This window comes from Orcinus orca, chromosome 17 (assembly GCF_937001465.1).
Source record: "Orcinus orca chromosome 17, mOrcOrc1.1, whole genome shotgun sequence".
NCBI lineage: Eukaryota > Metazoa > Chordata > Mammalia > Artiodactyla > Delphinidae > Orcinus > Orcinus orca.
In genome coordinates, this window is record NC_064575.1 from 38414340 (window position 1) to 38426146 (window position 11807).

Sequence of the window (11807 nt, forward strand, 5' to 3'; positions counted from 1 at the left end):
ACCAGTAGAGCTATAGGGAATCTCAAAGTGAAAACTTGCCTCCAGGTTAGGCCCCTTGTAGCCGTGCAGAAAGGGAAGCGGGCAGCTGTTTCCATGAGTTCTTAGTCGCTTATATGCTTGATGAGAAAGCAAGTACACTTTTGAGGACTTCTAGGCCTCTCGGGTATGCATCACTTTCCCTCCAAGTTCACTGAGTACCTCCAGACCCCGTGGGCCGGCTGAGCCACTTCGAGACCCGTTGGTTGATCCCTCGGAGGCCCTGTCCGTGCCGATTGAGGGGCAACACACTGTACGTTCCTTGAGGAGAGCTACATATCCAGAGTCCTGGAACAGCCTCAGGCAACATTTCCGGTGAGTCCGACTTTGTCATGGCCCTGTGTGAGCTGCCATGAGAAAAGAGTGTGCTTTGAATACTTCGAGGATCTCGTACTTAAAGTCACAAGAATACAGAAAAATAGGGAAAGTTGTTTTGTTTGATAAATCATTGAGAAAAGTCATGTAGATCTCTGCGTTCTGGCTGTATTTAACTTTCCGTTTTGATTTTCGTATATTTAGATTTTATACTTTTCCTTAAGTGGATTGGAAATTTATATTTTCCTCAATAATTTTCTGTAATAATTTTCAAGAATTATTACTAGAATTACTAGAGTAACAATTCTATTGACTCTTTTCTATCTGATAATAAATATACTGTCTAATGGTACATCTTTTTAATGTTGTTGTGTTTCCTCAAATATTTCGTGTTCATCAGTAGTGGGTCCATCTTAGACTCTCCCCTGAGTCTGCTGTGAATGACTGCTTGGAGGTTGAGATATAATGTGTCACAGATGATATTCTGGCTCGTTTACAGTGAGAGCGAAGAATGGAGGAGAGAGGCATGTTCTCGGGGGAATGCCTGGGTGGCTATTCCTCTGGGTGTGGGTTCTTCCTAGACATCATTAGCATCCCAGGCCACGGTCTCTTGTTCCACACAGTCTCATAGGAGACTGCCTTGTCTGATCTTCCTGATCATTGGTGTGTGTGCGTGTGTGCGTGTGCGCGCACGTGTGCCTACATATGTGCCTGTGCACGCATACACACAAAAGACTACCCACAGAGTTTTCTCTGCTGTTGGACTGTATCTCATATTCATGTTAATTGCCCCTGAATTCCTTTTTTGTGCTCAGACTCCATCACCTTTAGGCAAGCATCCTCTTTTTACAACATTGTTTTCCCATGAATCTACGAACAATCAGTGGCATAAACTGGATGGTAAAGGGCACAATCAGAATCCAAGTGTGTGAATTTGTGAATTCTCCCAGTAACTTCCCCTTCAGATCCGCTCAGTGGACTAACTCAGTCCTGCCTCTCATATGAAATCTCAATGAGGTTCAACAGCATTTTTTTGTTATTTTTGCCTAATAAAATAATTCTTTGATTCCAGGTAACTAAAAACCTAAACTGAACTAATAATGACATGACCACTATCAAACTCTAAACCAATTAAATTTTCTGTTATGCTCTAACCTAGATTGTCTTGGATGCTACAGATACACGTTCTAGCAATGAAATCTTCTGATTATTTTTTTAAAGGAGCAAATTTTTGTTTTAATATTTATTTTTTATTTATAATATTTATTTATAATATTTATTATTTATAAAAAATAAATATTTATTTATTTTGGCTGCTCTGGTTGTGGCTTGTGGGATCTTTGCTGTGGCATGCGGGCGCTTAGTTGCAGCGTGTGGGGAGTCCCACCTTCTGGGTGTTATACAGTTCCCAAAATGACCTTTCCTTTTCTAACTAGCATTTGCACATTCTTTAGAGACCTTGAGCTGCAATTCCTAGGACTATGGGACAGAAATCTCCTTTAGCTGGCCTCTTGAAACTTCTCCCCTCCCCTGGGCTTTTGACAACCTATCCTTTTGTTTGGGATCGTTTATACTTTTCAAGTGGTTCTTCTTGGGCAATTTCCCTTTGAGGGCAACTCTAGAAACTCCCTCATCAGCCCACATCTGGTTCCCAGGGAAACAGGTCATCTGTAGACAGTAGCTTTCTCTTAACCTTCTTTCTCTTTTCTCTGCCAACTCTGTCAATCGTCATGAAAATTCTATTGTAGAAGTTAAACACCTGTCTGCACATCTCAAGTTCCAGAGAACATCAATCCAATCTTTCTGAGTGCTTTAGAGATTGCTTTTGGTGTGTACTGTGCTCTTCCTTCCAAAACCCCTCCTTCTCTCATAGAGACCTTGATCAGTATTTCCAAGGGATTCTCCTCTAGAGGCCTCTTTCACATCAATTCTCACTGTAGGACGGTGACAAGCAACAGATGGCAGAACACATTTTATAATTTCTTAGCACGCTCTTCATGCAAGATCTAACATCACATTTTAGATTGTAAATATTTTTGACAATTATTTTCTGTTTGTCTCTATTTGAAAGAGACTGGTTTTCAACTTTTATTACATTTGTCTAAAGTTTCAATCTGATCTTGTCTTCTACATACCTAGTAGGAATCTTCATACTATTTTCTATTAAATTAAGAGGTAATTTTCTTATTTTTCTGCCCAGTTATGATTCATAAACTAAGTACCATATCAAACATTTCTAAAGATCTAGAACACAAATGAAAAACTAAAAGCATGGATTCAGTCCACAATTTGAAAATGGAAGTTTTTGAGTAGTTTTATTGCTCATAGAACGTGTTACTTTAGCTGCCATCCAGCTACATCTTCTAACCAGACCAGCCATATCTCAAAACATTCAACTGTATAGATAAAACCCCTTTGTTAAACGTACAATATTCTTTATACAGTTTCTGTGATGCTCCAGGCACTCTTCCAATGTTCTAATGGTCAAGGAAATGGCAAAATATCATGGATATAGATAGATAGATGATAGATGAACAGAGATAGAGCTGCAGACAAACATGGATATCATTAAATAAGGGAGGATTAATGAAATAATATGGAATCACAACATAAGGAAACCAAAAGGCATATACGTGTGTTTGTGTGTGAGCAGCGTGAAGTATAATATGTCTGCCTAAGACACTACTCTTCAGTTCTTGACACTTGGTCTTGGGTCAAGTGTTCATCCAGGTCATTTTATTTCTAGTTGAATCAGAATTCTGTAAGCACTGCCAAGTTTGGAAAGGTGCCATAACTTGAAGCTGTCAGAGTCAGTGCTATAGATTCTCCTTTAGCCATGGCAGTGAAATCTGCTGCCATATGGCATTCTCATATTTTCAGATGGTCATTCAAGACATTAAGTGAAGACCTTGATATTTTGTCTATTTTCTAAAGAACCAGATATCTTACAACCATGTCACGTATACTTTAATTGTCCCTGAGCATTCTGTAAAATTTCTCCATCATTTTCCTTTTTCAGTTGATGCTTTGTTCTGCTTTGTTCTGCTGGTGTTGTTTCAATATTATATCACAGGTGATGTAATATCTAATAGGCTGCAGTGCTTCCTATTGTATTATTACGTTATGCACAAAGGGGCTGCCCAATTAAAGCATAGTGATTCCATTAAAAAATATTGCCTACTTGCCCAACCATTTGAAAACATTTCTTGGAAATAGTGTGAAGGTTAGAACTAAGGCAGAAATTGGTTCTCCAGAAGCTATTTTTGGTCCAAAATTTCTTTTTTAAATGGAAAACAAGCTTTTAGTGACTCAGCCTCATCTTTATGCTTAGAATTAGGAAAATAATCCTCACCTTTCCAGTCTGACAGCTGTAATCAGTTGCCAGGTATCTGTACCATAGAAAGTTGGTATGTGAAGACCTACATGTCAATGAGGGCCCAAAGAAACCACTTACCCATTCCGGGAATAAGGGCACTCCAGGAAAGCTGGTGAGTGGCTATTTCCAATTCTAAGTCTCTTTTCATATAAAACAATAATGATAGTACTAAATTAAGCATCTCAAGTCCCCTTGCTATAGTGCTGAATTGCAATGAACCTGGCTTCGGTGCCTGTGGAGTGATGGCATTCCCCAATCTCATTACTGGAAACTCTGCCTTTTCAGTCAACATTTAGTGGAGCGTGCAATGTTGCAGGTAGAATTTTCTTTCTGTTTAAATAATGACTAACAGCAAGCTGGAGTCCTCTTTATCTGGAGGAGGATGGATAGGGACATTCATTCATTTTTGCATATATTGGACAAATTTTCCTAAGTACCTGTTCTATGCCAACATGACACCCTTTGCTAAGGGAGACAAGGACAGTATCACTCATGATCCCAAGAGTAGAGATGCTTGTATTGAAAGGTTCAATTTTATCTGAAGTTTCCCTTAGCTTCATTTCTTATTAAGCAACAGTAATACCAGACACCATTTTTGATTACTTACTATGGTCCAGGCACTGTGTTAAGCACTTCCTAAATCAGCTCATTGATTGCATTATTATTTTTGCATAAAAACACCATTTTACAAATTCAGAAACTCTGAGAGTGGTTAATATCTTGCTCAAAGTAACATAGCCAACAAGTGAAGTAATATCGTAAAGCAATATCACAGTTAGCAAGTAAAATAATAGATCCAGGACCTCAATTCAGATTCATTTCACTCCACTGTCACTTATCTTAATTTCTATTCTATACTGCCTTCAAAGTACTATATCGAAATTGAAGTTCTTGCATCTTCAAAGTAAAGCAGAAGTCAAAGTAAGTAAGGGAAAGGATCAGTTAGAAACACCATAAAGCCAGCTTCTACATCAGAAGCCCAGGAAACATCGTACATTATTCTCTCCTCATTCCTCACATGTAGATCTTTTGCAAGTGTTTGTGCTCTTACACCTGCTTCCTGACATGTTTCTCTGTCTCAGATTTTGTCCCAATAATCTATCCCCTGAATTATCACATGATGATCAACCTAATATCCAAATCTGACATGTCACCCTTATATGGAGAACTTGGTAAAGGCCTTCCATCATCTGATCCGATGCCCCACATAAAGCATGGGATGTAGCCCCTTATGCTTCATCTCCTGCCATACCCTTGCTTCCCAGTAGAGTCCTTGGTGGTACAAGAGTATGTATATTTTTCTGCACACATCATTCTGTTCCATACATCCTTTTTTTTTTTTTAATCAAATATGTGCTTCCTTTCTCCTTGGATGCTTAAGGACCTCTCTACATTTCTAATAACCCAGCACACATTTCTATCTTAGCACTTCCCATATGAGATTAAATATAACTATTTTTGTGTTCTTTCTCTCCCATCAACCTGGGCTACTTCAGTGCTCAGGCCATGTCTTTTTCATATTTGAACTTTCAGTGCTTAGTCAAGGGTCTAACAATAGATGTTTATTAAATGAAGTAAGTCAAACTGACAACAAAAGCAAGCAAGCAACAAAAGATCAAGAGATATTCCTCGTTTTTCTAGTGGAACACAGGAACTGCTTTGGCAAATAAATTTGGTGAAAAATCAAAAGATCCAGGTATTTCTCTCAGGTTTCCCACAGCTTTACATTCATTCGTTATGTAATTTCAGACCAACCACTTCATGATTTGAGGTGAATCTCAATTTCTTAATTAGTTAAATGGTTGCACTGGCTCACCCTTGGGCATCATTCCAGATGTAAATTCTATGGCTACCATTCTAACTTCCCTGCAAACTAGAAATGACATTTCAGTAGATATAATTCTTCTAGAGGTCACAGATATGAATCAAACCAAGATCTACACATAAAGAACAAGAGAAACATTAAAAAAAATTTTGTTTTGTAGGCAGAAACTGCTTCCCCAACCCAACTATCCACCCTGAAATGACATGCCAGTAGTTTAAAGGAACTAAGTAAGAAAATGTGGAGAGAAAATTGCAACAAAGCACCTCAAGTAGAAATCAAGCCCTAATCATTGGGACAGTATCACAGCCTTAATGCATTTTTAATGTCTTATCTTATTCTACCTGAAAATCTGCCAGAATTGGCCTGCTTTCTACCTTTACACCTGAGGAACATATTGAAAGCTTACAGGGCTGAAGATTCAGGGGCAGTCATCCTTGGCTCCAAGAAGCCCTGCTTCCTCAGTGAAACAAAGGTTTAGCTTGAGAAACAATATCAGCTATGGCACGGGACTCCACATGAAAAATCCCTCATTAGTGTGGCTGGGCTGTCGGTTTTCTGGGGCAGGCACAGCATTCATTTCTGTAGCTGTAACATACTCAAGTTACTGGTGTTGGAAAGCTGTCCAAGCAGTTTATGAAAATATCAATGCAGAGCCTGCCAGAGTCATACACACTGTATTTCAGTCAATTCCCTCTACTTAGAAGGCTCAAATTTTAATTCTAGAAGTTGGGGACTTTATGGGTTGGTTGAACAAAAGGACATAAAAATTTATTGTCAATTTGTACATTGTTGAAGGTTTAAGGCTTTGGTAAAGTGGTATTTGGTCACAGTTGGCTGGTTCCTAAAACTAGAATCCTTTTGAGGTTATTAAGAATCAATTAAGCATTGTTCTCCTAGGTATTGCCATGGCCCCTTGGCGATTTATACAGGGTTTGAACATTCATAGCTTCTTTGTAGGTGCAGTATAAATGGGTCTGATTTAGATCAAGCATAGTCTTAAAACTAAAGAGTGGATCTCAGGGATAGACTAATGAAAAGCTTTACAAGAAAATTTCTCAACTATCTTCTCTGCATGTGCCCAATTTTAAAGCATTTAGCAGTTTCCACCGACCTTCTCTAGAACAAAGCAGCAAAATTAAGGACCATATTTATTAAAGACCCAATAAAAATTGCACTGAATTAGAGAAATGGACTAAAAGTACCCAGTTTATAGTAGCATGGAGACTACTGAAATTTGTCTTCAGAAAAGGAGACAGTTTTACTTGAAGACATTATAAAAGTCATAATTTTAAAAAATCATGGTTGGGCTTCCCTGGTGGCGCAGTGGTTGAGAGTCCGCCTGCCGATGCAGGGGACACGGGTTCGTGCCCCGGTCCGGGAAGATCCCACATGCCGCGGAGCGGCTGGGCCCGTGAGCCATGGCCGCTGGGCCTGCGCGTCCGGAGCCTGTGCTCCGCAACGGGAGAGGCCACAACAGTGAGAGGCCCGCGTACCGCAAAAAAAAAGCTTTAAAAAAAATCATGGTTGAGGGATACATTAAATGCAGATCATAGGTCTCAGCTTTTAGTGAATTTATTTTGAACCTCCTGAAGCAGACACTGCAAATTTTTACATTCTAATGAATGAACTAAAAACATATATTTCAAAGCAAATAGCACTCATAAATTACATTTATGACACATGAGGTTGCTGACTGCTGTGCAGGGAGCACAGAGTAATGGTTCTAATATGCACTCTAGCTTGATTTTCTCAGTTCCCAACATGTTCTAATTCCACACTACAAACATTTAAATGGCAATTATATTTTAATTAATGTGATTATGTGTTGCCATTAGCAAACCCTCCCCCAGCACATTTCTCCTGCCAGGCCCATGAATGCCCATAAACCATTAACATAAAAGGGCTGTTTGCTTATTAAATTCATCTATACAAATAGGCAAGGGTTGCAATTGTTGATTTTCCACTGAAAGAACAGAATGAGAAGGAGCTTCCCCGTGCCTGGCAGTCGCAATTATCTGGTGTAATTAAGTCTAATTTATAAAGCCCCCCTCAAATGAGAAAGTAACAATCTTTGTTAATTAACAAGAGCATTTGTAAAGCTCGTTAAGTACATCATTCACAGTCTCCTGGAAAAAGGGGAGCATATGGCTATTGCAATGGAACATGTTGCATATGTGTATTTGTGCATTAATCCGTTTAGAAGGTCTAATGATTGAAATGGGAGATAGAAGTGGATGTTATATTACTGAGTGGATGTTATATTACATTTATCTTTACAGCAGTGTGAGTGCTTTGTCATTATCTTCTGCACATGGTTTCATTATTCTGATACAGCGCTGTGCATTGCCTCATACCATCAGGCCCATAAGCCTGCAGGGTACAAGAGCACTTATCTTTCCTGATGACTTTTGAATCATTTAAAACAAGTTATTAGTGAAACAATTAAAATGATATTAGTTCACAATTGTATTTACAGCTGGCAGGCATAATGGAATATTCTGAATAGCAGTCGGGGGTTCTCAGAATGGATGGAAAATGCTGTTAATCAGAGACAAGAGAAACCTCTAAAGAAAACCGAAATTGCAAGAGCACATTAATTGTATTGGAGCATTTCATTTAATTGAGAACAAAGGGAAGGTAAAAATCATATTATCAATGTTTTATGAACATGAAGAAATAGAAAAATTACTATGTCATCTGTCACACCTATTCTACTGGAAGTGAAAATTAAAAAGGCAGTATTTAACTTTAACCAGAGCAGGCCAAATGCATCATGTTGTTATACATTTTCATTTTCAAAGGGAGCGCCAAAATAAAATATAACAAATTAATTAACTCATAAATACAGAGGAAGACTGTTGGGCAGGACACCCACCCACATGGGAAGATTCCAGTGAAGTTTCGAGGTGGTTAAATGACTATAAAAGACAATGAAGGTTGTCCCTGCTCCATTCCATTCATGATTCTTAAGAAATTACTGTGATTCGATTTTCTGCCAGGAGACAGAAAATATAAGACATTTATATAATGTATTATTTCTTTATTACCTTCGGTGGTAGAAGTCCCTGGAACTTATCAGACATGGTTGACAATATATAGGCAGATGACTAGCCAACTTCTCCTCTCACATAAACCAATCTGAAACATGCCCTGACCGGTATTGTGAATGGGAACCATTGATCACACCGCACTCTATGTGTGGAGGGTGTTGATATGTGTTTGAAGGAGGTAGAAGTGAAAGACTAAAGTGGGGGTAGGTGACAGTTAGAATGAGGTTGATTGGAAGAAACAAGACTCATATTTGGGAACTCAGATTTTGTCAGCAGCTCTTTGCAGGAAGCAACTCTTTGCAGGAGGCCCTTTGTTCTGTCACTTTAGCAAAGCTATATTTTAACTTAACATTTACACCAAGTACCCCCATGCTTCACTAATCTCCAACCTAAGCATACCTCTCAAATCTTTTGATCACACAATGCCTTGTCTAACCTGTTGATTCTTTTCTTAGGTTGAAGAAGTAGGAATGAAGAATAAACAGTTAATGGGTGGCTAGATCTCTTCCCCAGTTTCCCCTTCAGTAATCCCATGGGCAGACTGTGTGAACAAGATAGCATCTAAAGAAAGATCACAAGAAGTCAACAAACCTGCGCACAAGTGAAGATGGCAAAGAATCTGGTCCCCTACCTCAATAATTAACTAAGATTATTCCCCACTTTTCCCTTAAAAAACGTTCGTGGCCAAGCAGAATCACTGGAGTTGGTTCTTGGACATGAGTCCACCTTCTCCCCAGGTTGCTGGTCTCCTGAATGAGCAAACTTTCCTTTTCCAACCAACAGCTGTCTCTTGAGTATTGGCTTTTGAGTGGTGAGCAGCCAAATCTGAGGTCAGTAACAATTTCTTCAGTGAAAATCTAGTTCATTAAACCAGTGAGCTGGTCTCTAGTTCAAATAAGTTTATTTGTGGGTTGTATTCAAAATATGGACCCTGACATAGGTTGTTGTATTGCTATCAACAAAAAATCTTTAGGTTGGACAAAAATATAGACAGTCCAAAGAGCATAAAAATAGCACTAGCTATCAACATAACCACTATGACTCCAAGACGGCAGCTGTGTGGATAAGCATGCCACAGATTGGGAACACAAAACAAATTTTTATATACAAAAATAATTTAAAATGGATATTAAAATAGTGAGATAGGTTTCCAAATGAGGAAATATTTTATTGACCGAGAAAGTCTGAACCCATTGAAATAATGGCATCACAGTATCATTAGACAATTTAAGGATACTTGTAGAATTGTGAATCTCAAAGGAATAGATTATAATAGTAACAGTTAATCCTACTGAGTTCTTATTGCAGAACAAATATTATTCTAAATTTGTGAATTGACTTTACAAAAACTATATAACATTTCTCAAAAACTATGAAATATTAATATCTTCATTTTATAGATGAGGAAATTTAGGTACAGAAATTTATGTAACATGCCTGAGGACACACAGTCAGTCACTGGGAGAAATCCTTCCCAATTGGTTAGATAGGTTATAATCCATTTAACTGAATATTTGAACATATATATTGTTCTTAATCATGTATCCTCTTCCACTGAGAAAAATATTTAAAAATAAATACCCTATGACAATTTCACTATATTAATTTCTCTAGTTCTGAAATTACAAGCTATATATATTTATTTATATAAAAATAAAATAATTTTTGGTCTTAATAGATCAGATAATTAAAATAACATTTTTCTGGCTGTATTTTATTGTCTGCTGACTCGTAAAGTGGGGTGGTGGAAGCTGGAGAGGTAAAGGGTAGTGAAAATGTGATGGAGTACAAAAGTTAACTGTCCTTCAGTTTTTTTCTCCTTCTGGTTTTCTCCTATTCCCACTCCCCACCCCAGGTACGTGGAGTTCTCTGGTCCTAGTACTATTCCAGTTTGTGGGGAAAATGGCATAACTATGACTGACTGAAGTGACTACCTAGTTATTCTGCCAGTAGATCTGAACTGGTTTAAGCTCACTCTTATGGCAAATTTGCCTAGAACATTATGTATACACTTGATCTTACAATAAGTAAAGTTTATGAATGGCTGTTTCTTGGCTTTAGTGTTTTTAAACTGCAACTGGTACCAAGTAATAGACTGATGGTTTAGGGAAATACTTCATAATCTGTAATACAGTACTTTAAAATTTTCTCCTGAAAACATATAAAAACAAAAATATAACACTGTTAACTTTTTGTTCAGTTGTTTTCAATCAAAATTCCAGAGTGTTTATTATTTTACATGAGACACTAGGAAAAATATTTCATACATGATATGTAAATCATGATGACAGGATAAGGCATAAGATGATATTTATTGGGTCTATATAAGAAAACAAAATGGGATATAAATATTATGATGAGTCTCATCCTCTTGCAATTCTATCTTATTTTGAAGTACTAGGATCCACTATTTGATGAAGAGAGAAAAATTAGTTATACGCGAGCTTCTTATCTATGTGTACCATTCCATTCCATTTGTTTTACTTAAATCTTTCTTAGGTATAATGGAGCCTCTTTAGAGAAGGAAATCTCAAGTGACAAAGAATCATTACAAAGAATTTAATGAGACACAGCAAGTGTGAAGTTCAGTGTGAAGGAAAGATGGAGTTGCCTTTATTTGTCTGTCTTGTTATTCACAACATCCATAGTGAAATAAGCAACAAGATACAGATTTAGTTAAACACGCTGACTAAAGAAAATACAGAAATACTCAATACACATGCTGTTAAACACTGAAATCGGCTACCCTGAGAGCTTGTTGGATTTCCTAGTCTGAGAATGTTAGTAATTGTGAGAATTACTTGTTTAGTCTCTTATGAATCCCAGAAGAGGAAATTAGATAAAGGAGACCTCTTCTAGACTGAAGAGTTTAAGTAATGTTTATTAAACTATATATATATATATATATATATATATCATTAGATTAAAAGTTGTAACCCAAATATATAGTTCAGCACCTACTTACACATTAGAAGTTCCTTAAATATTACTCTATTACAGCTTAAAGTGATTTTTAACTCTTAAAATGCTCTCATTATAATTGCTTCAATGGACAAAAGCTTCTAGCATTGAAAGGCAGAATTGTGTGCCATTGCTATTCTCATTGTATAAAGATCAATTTAGGACTTCCCTGGTGGTCCAGTGGTTAAGAATCCACCTGCCAATGCAGGGGACACAGGTTCGATCCCTGGTCCGGGGAAGATCT